Raw genomic sequence first — 14854 nt, forward strand, 5'->3', positions numbered from 1 at the left:
GCACTGTGTCCTATAGACTGAGCAACAGAGAGGAAATGGGAAATAATTTTATTAAAAAGTGGTATTCAATCTCCATTGGGGAGAAAGATGGAGCCCAGGAGGACAGCCTCAGAAGGACACCCAAATGCTACAGAAGACCAGCATGCTGAAGGTGATCAGCTTAGTTCTGTTGAAGGCCCCAGGCAGATTCCTGGCCAGGAAAGCGACCATGAAGCAGATGGCGGCCAGGAAGCCCATCTGGTTGAGGGCACCATAAAATATGGGACAGAGCCTTCATTGTATTGCAGGATGATCTCTCCAGGCTGGCAGTGCTGGTCAGAATATGGGACAGAAACTCCCACCCAGATGGCACAGATGATCATTTAGATACTGGAGCGTGGCAGGGTCAAGTTAAGGGATCATACAAACCACAGATCCCGAGGCTGATTGCTTCTCCTCTGATATTCACAAGAGGAAGTTTTGTTATAAAAATGATACTCTCCTTGGGTGTTAAGCCTATTATATGCAAGCTATCTTTTTTTTATAAGAACTTTATTATATTATATTAAGAATACAATTAAAAACAAAAAAGAGAATACAGTAAAGATAGAAAATAGAACTAAAAGAAAAAGACAAAAACTAAAATAGTGAAGATAGATAGAATAGACTGGAAAGTGACTTCCAACTATCTCCTATACAGACATAAATACAAATTTTAAAAAAAGTTAATCTCTTACCACTAGTTAATCCAAATTCACATTATTTATATCAACACAAACCACCTAATTATTAAAACCGACAATCAACACTTCCGTTCCCCCCCCCCCCCCCACAAGCATATAATCTAAGAAGGGTTACCATAAGGAGACAAATTTAAAAAACAATATTATCTCTTATTAATACTATTCATTTTGCCATTTAAACCAAGTCCATTAGATAATCCATTCTGCTGTAGGTATTTGTGGGATCTTCCATCTTTCTTGGCTTGTTCATCTTCCAGATTCATCTACAATAACATCTTATGCATTTTAACAATAGCATTTTCATCATTTATACAAAAACATGTAAACAGTTGCATATAAGTAAATGAATAAGATATAAAGCCTTCTATCTCTAGCTATTCTTTTATTTTAAAAATTAATTCACCCTATCCCTTCTAATTTTTCCCAGCAAAAGAGGATTTTATTCTTTTTCAAAGTATCTATCAAAATAGCATAATCCTTTCCCTTCCTTAAAATCCTTTCTGATATTTCTTTAGGCCTAGTTATATCCACGTTTTCAGTATTAAATTTAAAATCAAAGTGTACCTGAAAGACCAACACATCTCTTGGTTTAGCATATACAGTTGCATACTTAGAATTTATACAAAGAATTTTCTCTATTTCATCCATCGTATTTATTAAATGTTCTCCCTTAATCTCAAAAATTTCCCTGGACCTTAAACAAAGTTCTTTATCTCTCAGTTCTAGTGGTACAGCTTTATCCAACTCTTTGTCCCTCTCACTTTCCAACAAGTTAACTATGTCATTAACTTTTTTATTTCCTTCTTCCAATTCCTTTTCAATTTTGTCCAGTTTTAGGTCAAGCTTTTTATCAAGATCAGCAAATCTTAGATCAAATATTTGGTTACACTTTGAGTAATGGTTTGTGTGATTTTGAGAGTATATTCTTCAGACGTGCCTTTCATCCAGTCAAGTTCACCAAAACCATGCCTTATATGCTTTCTGGTGGCCATTATTTCTGTTTCTTCTTCTTTCCACCATTAGTTAAAAATTAAAGAAAGGAAAAAAGGAAAGCTGTTTCTTACTTTCAATAATGTCCAATTTAATGTTTTCGCTCCCTCCTGTGGCCAAAAGTGATAATTCCCAAATGCAAACGTAACTGGATAGCCACAACAAGCAGCAAGAGGGGGGGGGGGCAAATCAGCAGCTAATCCCGGCTTAGAAAAATTGGCAGATTTTGCTTTCTCACAAACTAGCAACAAAACAAAAGAAGGTAGAATCTGCAGCCAATCATAGCTTGTGAAAATCGCCAAACCAAAACTTTCCCACAGCAATTAAGAATAAATCTCTCTCAACTCCACAAAGAAAAAAAGAAAGAGAGGGGAAAAAAACTTATATAAAATTCTTCCTTTTTAAAAGCAAAAGTAAAATATAGATAAGTCTCCTAAAAGGGTAGAAAACTTCTTTAAAACATTACAACTTCCAGATTGCATGTTCTTATTTCAATCCTTCAAATCCACTCCAACGCACTTTAAAAGTCCCAGAAAATAATGAAAGTCCACCAAGAGAAGACATATTTCTGTAGTGGAGATAGCCTCTTTAAATTCCTTAAATAACTTACAACAAAAGTGATGTTAGAGGTGGGGTGGTCGGAAGTAGTGTCTCTTTAAGAGGCTTCAAACACAGTGCCTACAAGCTGATCTGCCCACTTCCCAGCTGATTGCTCACCATTCATTCACGACCCGCATTTGATTGATAGGCTATAGCTGTCCGGAAGACATGTGACACGATTCGATGGCTTCCCCTTCCTGGAAAATGGTTTGTGTCTCAGAAAAAATTCATGACACACCGAATTAACCACATGTTGTAAGGTTTGCCCCGTTCGACAGAGAAACTCCCATGACACGTGTGGTTCACAAAAGAGGTTTACTCACGCGTAACGTAGCAGTTACAAGCAAAGCCAGGACTGGCTTGGTACAATTGCATCACTCGTTATATTCCCCCCTTCCCGCGCTTTTTTCCGCCCTGCGATCGCGTTACCGCTGCGGATTATCGGCCCCCCAATAATCCCTCTTGATTGTCCATGATGGCAGGTTCGGTCAGGGTCCATTGTCCTTGATTGGCAGTCCCCCTCCGGCTTGGGTTGGTCCCCCCCCGTTACGTGCAAGCCCGAGGGTTCTGTGTTGCGCGGCGATCTTGTTTCGCTGCCTGCGGCCTCGTTCATTGTTGGCTCGCGCCGTTATCAGTGTATAGTTAAAGCTTCCGCTGCGGTTTTCCTGTTTGGCTGGGCGCAGGTGGCCCATTAATTAGCGGCGCTTTCAGTTCCTCTTTTCCTCACTAGCTGCTGCCGGTGGAGTTCGCGTGGTCTGGCTGCGAGCTTCCCCGAAGCCCCGTGCTGACCGAACCTGACACTTGTAACGCTCCAGCTTCAGAGGAACCTCAGCCAGAGGGACCTTCCACCATTTTGTCCTCCACCGGAAGCCCTTATATGCAAGCTATCAGTGCCTAATGATAGATGATATAAGAGACAGGTGACCGAACGTCACAAAGTTCCCAATGTTCTCCTCCTTGCTCAGCTGTCTTTTTTCTCATTCCACCAAACTGCTGAAGTTCAGTTTCACCTCCTCCATGCACTGCTGGCTTCTTCTTCAGCTCTCTGACCCCACTTCCTTCCTTTCCTCCAGTGACACTCACAGCTTCAGAGTTTCCCTTTTGATCTCTCTGCAATACAGTCATGGTCTTTGCTCTCTGAAAGCCCCAGGGTACACAAAGCCATAAGGAAGGACACATCATCAGCCTAGAGTCTTTCCTTCCACAAAAGCCACAGCTTTCATAGTCAGGAGGGTCAGAACAAGGAGAGGGCTTGGATACAGTTCAGCCAGAAACCAAACAATATCCATTAGACTGCAGACAATCCTTTAGCCTGATAATTATCCAAGTTTATGCTCCAACTGCTGATTCAAAGAAGGGAAGTTGATGACTTGTAGGTCAAGCTGAATCTGAAATGAACAGAACATGCAAGCAAGAAGAGCTGGTTGTGGATGGAGAATGGAAGGCCAAAGTTGGAAATATCAAAGAGGAAAATGTGGTGGGATCAGATGGCCTAGGAAACAGAAATGAAGCAGGGAACAACATATCATAGTGATGTTGAGGCCCAAAAATGTTTTCAGAAAGCCTGAAGTTTTCTGTTGCTCTGGACACTATGTCCATGGTGCTCCAAAACTAGCAGGCATTCTGGGAAATTTAAAATGGCAGCCAAACTCAGCTAGCTAGCACTACTTGAATCACTGGACTGGTGGCAGGGGAATAAATCAGGGGCAGGAGAGGTGTAGATGGAGGCTGCCAGGGTTGGTGAAATCCCACCAGATCCTTGAAGGACAGTTACTATTTCTTCTCTGGAAACCGCACCATATTACAGAAGTGGTTCCTTGGAACATCTCTGTTTGTCTTGCAAGGCCGGCACAGTCTGATGTGTATTTTTTAGACAGGGCCCCTGAGATCCAGCTGGCAAACAGTATCTGTGTTAACAGTACTGCTTAGAGATGTAAGTGGTGATGAAGACCATATGGATACCAGTTTTACAGGGATAACTACAGAGAAAAAAACAACCATTTGCCTGTTATCTGCAATGGGTAAGTCTGTGCTGCATTTTTAAAAAAGCAACTGTTTGCCAAATGTGTGTATTACATTTCGAGAACAGTATTCAAGATGCAAGAAATGTTAGAGAAGCAAAAAGTGCTGAAAACTGAAACATTCTTTACGTTCTGGGAAGCAAGAGAGGGTTCGGAAGCAGCTCAGGAAGGCTCATTCCTGATTCACTGGGGAATCAAAGGGGAGGATGTAAAGCATCATCAGGCTTGCAAGATTCTGTTATTATAGCCTATCTGAATAAAATAGAGTTCTCGTCTTCCTGTGCAGGTGATTTTCTGGCCTAGTCTACCTAAAGGGGCTGACGTCAATCTTCTCTCAGAATATAAACACTCTGCATCTGGCTCCTTTTTCTCCTGCAATGGGATATCCTCCTTCACCTTCTCGCCCAGAAAGTACCAAGTCTGGGGCTGGTTGTCTGTCTGCAGAGGAAGTGGCACAAGGTCATTCATCCTCTCCTGTACATTATTTACACATAACAAAAAAGCTCTCAGCTCAGATATAAAACATTCAGAAGGCCAAGGAATGCTGAGAGACTGGGAAAAGGTCACAGAAGGTGACCCTAGACTCTGGGAATCAAGGACAGCTTGATAAATCTCATAGCAGTCACTTTCTAGCAAGAAGCTCTATCCATAATCCTTATTTATTCTTTCAAGTCTCCCATTGTCTTGTATACCTTCCAATTGCCTACTAAATGCAGCCCATTTGCTTTAGTGACCCCACTAGATACAGGATGAGAAATACCCAATACTTCCTCTTGTCTACACCCAATGATATTTCTGTAGACACTCACATATATCCTCTAATTTGCACCAGTTCATTAAATTGATTATAAACCCTCCCTTCTTTTGGCCTCTCTTATCTGCAGTGCAGTCAATAACACCAATTTCTGTTCCAAAGTAATTGTGCCCCAGTCTCTAGTCCCATAGCATATTAAAAAGCAGAGACGTCACCTTGCCAACAAAGATCCGCATAGTCAAAGCTATGGTTTTTCCAGTAGTAATGTATGGCTGTGAGAGCTGGACCATAAAGAAGGCTGAGCGCCGAAGAATTGATGCCTTTGAACTGTGGTGCTGGAGAAGACTCTTGAGAGTCCCCTGGACTGCTAGGAGGTCAAACCAGTCAATCTTAAAGGAAATCAACCCTGATTGCTCATTGGAAGGATTGATAATGAAGCTCAAGCTCAGATACTTTGGTCACCTAATGCGAAGAGAGGACTCTTTGGAAAAGACCCTGATGCTGGGAAAGATTGAAGGCAAAAGGAGAAGAGGACGGCAGAGGATGAGATAGTTAGATAGCATCACTGAAGCAATGTGTCAGAACCTGCATCACCCAACTGTTGTTGTTTTCCATTGTATTGCATTCGTTGGGAGTTGGATTGATTTGTTTCTGCCACTTGTAACTGAAGGAGGGGGGGGTGGCGGTTAATGGTTGTAAGGGGAGTTGGGAAGCAGCTTAACCATATATGGGCAATTTAGACTGGCTTGATTGCCGGCCAGGCAGCTGGGGCCCAAAGAACCAGGAAGAAGCTCGGGGAGGAAGGAGAGAGGTCAACAACAGGTGAAGAGGAGTCATGACACCAGACAATAAGGGGAGGGGGGATAAATAGAGGGAGGTTTACCCAAGGCGTTAGTTTTAGCAATGTTCTGTTTACAAGCTACATGTACCTCTTAATAAAGAAGTATTTATCTGACCCAAGCCTGGTTGCATGAGAATGCTTCAGAACTGAGAGTTGGACATCATGGACTTGGCACAATGAGCATGAAACTGAGCAAACTCAGGGAGGCAGTGAAGGACAGGAAGGCCTGGTGCAATATGGTTCATGGGGTCACGAAGAGTCAGACACGACTTAACGACTGAACAACAACTCTAGTCCCAAAGCATCCTTCAGAAAATTATCTTACACTTACCTAAAGCATTCATATACCCACCCACCTCAGCTTAATATACACTCAAGAGCAAAATAAAAGGAGGAAATCATATTTATTAAAGAGTGATGGTCAATTTCTATCAGGCGATGAAAAACAGGACTTGATCTTTTGTTTTTTGTATCGGGATCATTAAAAGATCAAAAGACGTTTCTTGAAAATAAGTGGCCAGTACGGAAAATACTTCATCCCAAACCCAGTATTCAATGCAATTTTGACATCAAATGCTGTTTCATATTGAGATCCAGCCTCAACAGAATAATGTAGCACTTGGGGATGAAGATGCAGGCCAGCAGGCCAGCACTGGAGGCCAAGATGGAGAAGACCTGAACGGCTACCATGTACTTGCCCTTGGTGCTCAAGTAGGTGGGCACAAAGGAGACCCAGACGCTGCAGAAGACCAGCATGCTGAAGGTGATCAGCTTGGCTTCGTTGAAGGCCCCAGGGAGGTTCCTGGCCAGGAAAGCCACCATGAAGGAGACGGCAGCCAAGAAGCCCATGTAACAGAGGGCTCCATAAAACATGGAGACAAAACCTTCGTTACATTGCAGGATGATCTCTCTAGGTAGGGAGTGCACATCAGAGTCAGGGAATGGGGGAGAAGTGCCCAACCAGATGCTGCAGAGAACAACTTGGACACCAGAGCAAGAAAGGATGATGGAGTTGGCCAAGCTCTTTCCCAGCCATCTTTGCACTTTATTCCCTGGCTTTGTGGCCAAGAACACTAACACCACCGTGCTGTTTTGGCCAAGACAGAAGAGACAGCGACTGAGAAAATGATGCTGAAGGCTGTTTGTCGTAGAAGGCAGGTGGCTCTCCTTGGTCGGCCAATGAAGAGGAAGGAGGTCAAGAAGGAAAGCAGGAGGGAGATGAGGAGAATGTAGGAGAGATCCCGATTGTTGGCTTTGACAATTGGAGTTCCCTGGAATTGAATGAATATTCCCAAGACAAAGCCTGACATTAAAGAGAGGAGCAAGGCAAGAAAAGCCAGGATGATCCCCAAATTATCTTGATAAGAAAGGAAAGTTTTAATCTTGGGGATGCAGTGATCTTGATGGATGTTTGGATGTTGATCTTCTGGACATTTGGTGCATTTTTCTGCATCTGAAAAGAGCAAGAATAAGATCTCCCATAAATGACGGAGTTCAATCTAATGCCTCGTTTGGGTGAAATTGGGCTTTGTGTGAATGTTTGTACATGGATATAGTAAGAAGGAGCCCCAGAGAGATGGGGCTCCCCTCCACCATTCACGGGGAGGCTTGGCTGCCATCTGTTGGGGTTCTTTTAATTTGTGTTCCTGAAATGAGCAAAGTATTGTCTCATGGGCTTAATGGCCCTTCCAGGTCTAACTGTTCTGAAAGGGCATCTCTATCTCTAATGAACTCAACCACTTGCATAAAATCAGTGGTTTAAGCCAGTTTTTAAAGTGTCATTTCCTGGTTTGGTCCTGGAGATGGACAGTGTTTGTGCCTCATCAGTGGTTACCCTGGTTGGTAGTTTCCTCTGCTCCTTTGCCCCTCCCACCCATGCTTTGACAGGAAGGACCAATCACTTCCCTTTCCTTGGGCATATCTTTGGAGGACTGATGAGACAAACCAACTAGTATTCAATGCTTCTTCCTTTCACTCAAGCCAGAAAGTGAAGAAATGAAAAATGTTCTCAGGAAGGAAAGAAGGAAGCAAGGGAGGGAGGGAGGGAGGGAAGAAGGGAGGGAGGAAACAGTTTAAGCATTATTTTTGTCACTTGAGCCATAAGGGGAAAGTAGCTTAACTTTCTCCACTTTCACACAGAAAAAAAGCTGAATCTGCAGCATGGATGTCAGGTGACACTCCCTACAATGGGAAGAAGTTGAGGCAAAGTACAGTAATTCAGGCTGGGCTGGAGATGGTGGGAAGATGGAATCCTAAACAATCAATTCAGGCCAAATAGAAAGCATGGATCAACCCTGACTAAGACTCCTCTTTTCTCATCCCAATGTCCTCATGCCCAGGAACCCTGGAAAATCTCTCTGTCATGAGGAAGGGGGTCAATGGTGAACTAAAAATTGAAAGGTATGATTTGAAATTGAAGAGAAAGGCAAGCCATCTTCTTTATCATGTTAAGCCCTCCTTGGTCCAGTACCTTTTAATGCCCATGTAAGTTCATTTTTTATTCCTCATTATGAAATATATTGTGCATATTATAAAGAAGTGAATGTTTTAAATGCCAAGCTTTTGTTGGAGGATATGTCTCCCCAAAGTGTGCCCCTTTCCTCTGGTGTCACCCACTTTCCATGGTGGAGATGGTTCCTTCTGCACAAGGAAGACAGTCGTAGCAGCAGATGGGCCTCCCTTCCCGAGCCACCTTCCTGAATCTGGGACGACAGCTTTCCACACACTGGGAAGGAGGCAGGGGCTGAGCAGAGAGAGGAAGACCATCCAGAAAATGAATTTACTTCCAGAAAGAAGGAAAGGAGGAAGGCTTGAAGTTGGATGCTTAGCCTTGCTAACTTGGAAGCCTATAACTTCCTGGAGCTGATTAAGATGGTTTGGCTCCATGTTGCTTCCCTGTTGCTCTTCTCTTCTAACTTTTCACACACTACGAGTTTCAGATTTAGATTCTAGTTTTATGTACTAAATATCTCAAGAGAAGGTTGTATGTTTAATTTGCTTTCGTCAAAGGAAATCACCCTGTTCCCATGGCTCAAATCTTCCTCCTTTTTCACAAGACTAATAAATACTTTTCTTGAACAGTTAAGTATATTTTTCCGATGATCATCAGCATCTAACTAAAGAATGTGTTGTCTTTCTGGGAGAACTTAGATGACATTCCAAGGCACTCCTTGCCACAAGAGTGCAATCCCCATGATAAGAAATGCAAGAAAAGTGAATTAAAGATTTAACCCCACCTTGTTCAGCCCTTCTATGTCTGCAGTCGCATTCTGGTTGATGATTAACTTGACATCCAGGGATCCCTCTCTTTCTAGGCTCCCAAACCGCGCTGTCCTATAGATTTTATTGTTCATAATATCCCACTTGAAAATGTCCAGGTCTGCCAACAGGTCTCCATTCTCATCCAGATATACTCCATTTATGGAATGATTATAAAGCTGTGAGTTTTGAAGAAAGGAATGAAGCTGGAATGGAAGTGAAAATGGGTATGTTTAGACAGGACATCCAAAATTTGAGGGCAAACTTTTTTGTGCTGAAGGTCAACATGTTTCTTTCTGTCTACACAAAATTGAAATTTCAGATTTATTTTCCAACTACTTCAGAAGGAAATCTATAAAGATGTGAAGCATAACACATAGTAACTCACTTTTTAAATACCTACTGTCTGGACCAACACTGTCAAATATTAAAGAGATAAAATTGGAAAGGCTTTCAAGATTGTGTTACTGTATCTCACAAGAGCAAACTAGCATTTCTGGACTTCCTGCAGTATCTTTTTCTAGCTGGAAAAATTGAAATCTGCCCCAAAAGCCTATCAAATCTTTCCTTACCCATTATACTAAACAAAATTAATGCAGGGGGGGGGGTTAGTTTCTTTCTTACCCCTCCTTCTGTCTTTGGACTATGACATCTTTTCTCCATCTCTCTCCTTAATGGCTTCCTCCTTCCTTCCTTACTCCCTCCCTCAACAGATACAATACATTGCAGCAGACAGTAAAGAACTGAAGGGAATGCAAAAGGGAGAGGAATGGAAAGTTTGGATTCAATTTTTTTTGTATGTGTTCAGAAAAAAATAATTTTTCAAACTATATGCCCAGCCTACATTTCTGAAATTGATTCTCAGCTGCAGGAGAGAGACAGGAAAAAAAATACCTGCCACCTTTTCAAGCTTGGAGTTTCCATCTTATCACCAACTCTGATCCTTGTCCTCTTAGATCCGGACATATAGATTTCATGTAAGGCCTCTGCCACGGCCCAGGTTGTGTTGTAAATGAAATAGCCATCCAGAGACAGGATCCGATCCACCTCTCTCAGGGGCAGAGCCTCCAGTTTGTCTCTCTCCCTGTACCGTCTCCAGACTTTCACAGAAAAGGCATCCTTGGGGTATGAACACTTAAAGGATTGATCTGCAAAGAGTTGGATTGTTTTGTGAATCTTCACAGTCAAATCAAACTTTCCCATTTGGCTTCTTTTCATAAGAAAGGAAAACATGCAATGAATGAACTGAAAGGGAATGGATCCATACATCAAATAGATAATGACGCCCCAGCAGAATGTTGTGAGCACGACTTTTCCTCTAATGGGTTGTTCAAAGGATTGAAATACGAAATGTAAAAAGAATATTCCCCCAGAGACGAAATCTCTCTCTGCACGATAAAGACATTCACTTGTTTCCAGCAGTGATATGGACTTGCATCTATCTTCCCTTGATAGGTCATTAAGGAAAGGATTTGTGATAAAACAGGACAAATGCCATTCCTTATCAGCATGGAGATCATTGTCCTTATGAATCTCTCCCCCTGGTCAGTGCCTGAAGCAATCAGACCCACCAAGGTCCACCTGAAATGGAGGAGCAGCTTGACCATCCCTGAATACTGGAATCCTTCAGCAGGGAGCATTGGGTAGAAGAAAGGAAACTGAGTTTTATCAATCAGAATCTGGGAAGCAAAATTGTAACTGATCTGAAAAGAATGAAAGATGGTGGTATTTTAAGTTTAACATCCAAAATTTAATGTCTATCATTTTCATAATAAAATGTGGCTCTTGATTTACAACTGAGGACTTCTGTTTGAAAGTTATGTGACTGAAAACTGTCTCTCCAGCAAAGACACACCTGTGGGATTTTGTAGGTGCCCAACATGGTTGAAATCTGGATGGAGATGTCAGTCTCAGCCGCTTCGAGAAGCGCTACTGTGTGTCTCTGCCGTCCACAGGTGTAGTTGGGGACATTGGCCTCCCCATCTGAAACCAGGTCCAGCAGAGCCTCTGAAGTCTTTCCTGCATGGAAATTGTTCTCATAAACATTGTATCCCAGAGTGATGTTGGGTAAGAGATGGGAATCCTGGTTGATCTCCTGGATGGCAAAAAGAAGGAGAGTATTTTCCATTCTTCTGTCGAGAATTTTCTGGAAGTACAAATGTATTAGAACATAATTAATTAAAAGATTTTATTTAATCTTTTTTTATTAGAAAAACAGTTCTAATCCATCCAAGTTGAAGACTTCCTCTGAATGTATGGGTCAAGGTAACTGGTTTTGATTGGATCAGAAAGGTCATGATATCTTAACGTGGGTTTGAATGTAACAGAAGGTATATAATGTACTGTTAGGAGGGGGCCCAGCGCAGCCGCCCACCTAACTGCTTGCTGTCATTGCTTCTGCTCTTGGGTGAAAAATAAATTTCCTAACTTCATACAATTCGTCAGTGTCTTTACTCCCGGCTCAGAAACGGACCTGGTAAGATAACTTTTTCTTCTAACATTTGGCACCCCAGATGGGACTCGAACCCACAATCCCTGGCTTTCTGTAAACAGGTGCTGGCAAATAAAACTTGCTGATTGAACCTGCATGGTCTCCAGGAGTTCTTTGGGCTAGGCCTGACATCAATCTTCTCAGACTGACCAGCAGTTCCCAGGCACAACTCTCTACTATCTTCTGGAATGTTTAGGGATGTGCCAGCTTTCTCCGCTTATCTCCAGAGCGTTGCTCTGGAGACGAGAGCACCGTTTTCACCCCCCTTCCTCCATTCCAGTCCATCACACCCATCTACCAACATCTTTATATTCACCTTTAATTAAATGATATGAGGAAGGTCACCTGGATAAGAAAACCTCAATAGTTAAGTATACAAAAATGATCATCACTTTGAGTATGCATAAACAAATGTTTGCCTACTGGCATCAATTCCAGCTTAGGCCAGCTAACAGGGTGTGAGGGAAAAATAATAAAATAAAGCTGGACACTCCACACCCCTCCACCTCTCCTGCAACAAACTCTTTACTGCCCCATTTCCCCCTGCCTCTCTTTCTGCTCCCCTCCCCCTTGCCTCTCTTGCAAACTCTTTTCTCCACTTCCTTCTGCCATTCTTTGCTCATGCAAAACATGATCAGCTCCAGGCTATTGCATGACCCAAAAGCGACCATGTTCCATTGCCAAAAATAGCCCTCTTAATACTATCCTACAGAAACAACAGGAGGACCATCACCTGTCTCCTTTGGGTTTGCTGTGGTTCTTATCTCACAATAGAAAAACCGTTTCTCCCCCATTTCACACCTATCCAAACCTATCCTCCAATCAGATCCCTCAGATTTCCCGCCTCTCAACCTCAAAAGTGTATAAATTCTATGCTTTTCTCTTGTTCAGGGTCCCTCTTTCTTGAAAGCAGGTACCCAATGATCACTGCAATAAACCTGGTTCTTCTCCTCAGCGTTGTGCTCCTGTCTTTGGCAAAAATTCCACAACAAGGGTATCCCACAATTTACCCAGGTAATTGAATTGTCTTGAGGGCCTAAACAGCCTCTTCCAGTTCTATGATTTCATTTGAAGAATTATTTCGCTTCACAAGTCAGACACACAAACTGCCAGTGTGGGCAGATGACTAAAACTCCATTGAATCCCTTGTACTGGGAATTCACCAGCATGACTCTCCCTGCTGAAGATTTTCCCCCTGGCCCTCTTCAGCACCCAAGAAACTTCATCTGGCAGTTTGGATGCCAAAAAGTGCCTCCTGTTTCTCTTGAGGTTTATCTCAAGCAAACCCTTTGGGAAGAAAGAAAGAAAGAAAGAAAGAAAGAAAGAAAGAAAGAAAGAAAGAAAGAAAGAAAGAAAGAAAGAAAGAAAGAAAGAAAGAAAGAAAGGAAGGAAGGAAGGAAGGAAGGAAGGAAGGAAGGAAGGAAGGAAGGAAGGAAGGAAGGAAGGAAGGAAGGAAGGAAGGAAATTAAAACCACACCCAGAATTATTTGGACAATGAGAAGAACTATCACATCAGTAGCATATCTCTGGATCAAGTGCAGAGATGGACCAGCCACAGATGGGGATCCAGATCTCACATCTCAATGACAACTGAGATGAGACAGAAATTAACACAACACTGTCCCTCTGAATACAACAAATAGTGGATTTACAAATTGCCTTTCACATTAGATCTACATGGGATTTATATGCTCTTTTTCTAAAATGAATTGATAAACTTGGGAGTGCAGGAGCATCGGAGTGATCGCTGAATTCTTCAATATGAGAGAAAGAATTCCTCTGAGAATTTGAAAGCCCACTAGGCGCTCTGTCTTTTAGCAAAAAAAAAAAAGTTTGTGCTGTGACTTTTGTTCCAACTTCTTCCTTCAGGACGGCGCTACAGAGCACCATATGTTAAAACATCTAGACATCGGAATAGTTTTTTCCCTTGTGCCATTGCTCTGTTAAATACTATATGACCTGATATGTACTGGACAGTGGCTTCTCCCTTTGGAAAAGTTATTTTACTGGGGCAGTGTTATTGTTACTATTTATTAATTTCCTGTTGCTATCCAAACGCACCGTTGATCTTGCTGTTCATCACTGAAGACAAATTCCTTGTATATATTTTATATTTGGTCATTAAAGTATTTTGTATTGTATTTGTATTTGTATTGTATTTACATGTAACCAGTGTAACTGACTCTGGCCCGAAAGACAAGTTTAAGGACAGGTTGTCCAGGAGAACATCTACCTGTGTGTTCGCTAAGAATTGACTACAACATTATGGCACATAATCAATCAGTCGCCTCATCAACCTCACTAGATATTGATGTTCTAAATTCAATCAAATATTTGTTGCCTATATCAGTTCCAATAACTTGCTTCTGTACGCTATCACCCTATAAATGCTCCAATTTATATAAGACTATAAGGAGGGGCTCCACCCCACTTTAGGCCCCATATTTTTTTTCTATTACTATCAACAAAATCATTTGTGCTTCATGGTAATTTTGTCCTGGTCTCTCTTTAGGAAAATTCTCCTACATTTCCCCAAAACATCCATACACAACCATACACTTTTCTATACACTCAGTAGGAAAAAGAAAAGGGGAAATCACATTTATAAAACAGTGGTAGTCCATTTCTATCATTTAAGGAAATGACAGAGTTGAAATGACAGAGTTGAAAAAATAAATCTTGGCCTTTTTTTCTTTTTAATTTTTTTTAAAAACTTGAAAGTGTCAAATGCTGTTAGACTTATTAACTGACCTTTCTGGGAATCCCCTACCCAAAATACACTTAACTATTTTATTTTGACATCAAATATTCTTTTGTATTCAGATCTGGTCTTAGGAAAATAATGTAGCATTTGGGGAAAAAGATGAAGCCCAGAAGGCCAGCACTGGAGGCCAAGATGGAGAAGACCTGCATGGCCACCATGTACTTTCCCTTGATGCTCACGTAGAAGGGCACAAAGGAGACCCAGACACTGCTGAAGACCAGCATGCTGAAGGTGATCAGCTTGACTTCATTAAGCCAAGGCCCCAGGTAGATCCCTGGCTAGGAAAGCCACCATGAGGCACATGGCAGCCAGGAAGCCCATGTAGCCAAGAGCAACATAAGAGATGGCAAGAGACCCTTCATTGCAGTGCAGGATGATCTCTTCAGACTGGGAATGCATGTCGGAGTCAGGGA

The 14854-nt window shown here is 42.1% G+C and overlaps 1 long non-coding RNA gene across 2 annotated transcripts; it reads right to left on the minus strand.

Annotated features, from left to right (window-relative positions):
* Nucleotides 1-659: 659 nt before the first annotated feature.
* Nucleotides 660-11952, minus strand: LOC148215414 (uncharacterized). Of its 2 annotated transcripts, XR_015796659.1 has the most exons (4): nt 11042-11952; nt 10081-10334; nt 9165-9392; nt 660-3700 (listed from the first exon to the last, which is right to left on the minus strand). It is a non-coding gene; the product is annotated as an uncharacterized LOC148215414 (long non-coding RNA). The 2 variants fall into 2 exon arrangements; XR_015796658.1 differs by having other exon boundaries at nt 10081-11952.
* Nucleotides 11953-14854: the final 2902 nt, after the last annotated feature.

Source organism: Python bivittatus, unplaced genomic scaffold (assembly GCF_059951505.1).
Source record: "Python bivittatus isolate LINGU-HERP-01145 unplaced genomic scaffold, Pbiv_v1 ctg000290_np1212, whole genome shotgun sequence".
Classification (NCBI taxonomy): domain Eukaryota; kingdom Metazoa; phylum Chordata; class Lepidosauria; order Squamata; family Pythonidae; genus Python; species Python bivittatus.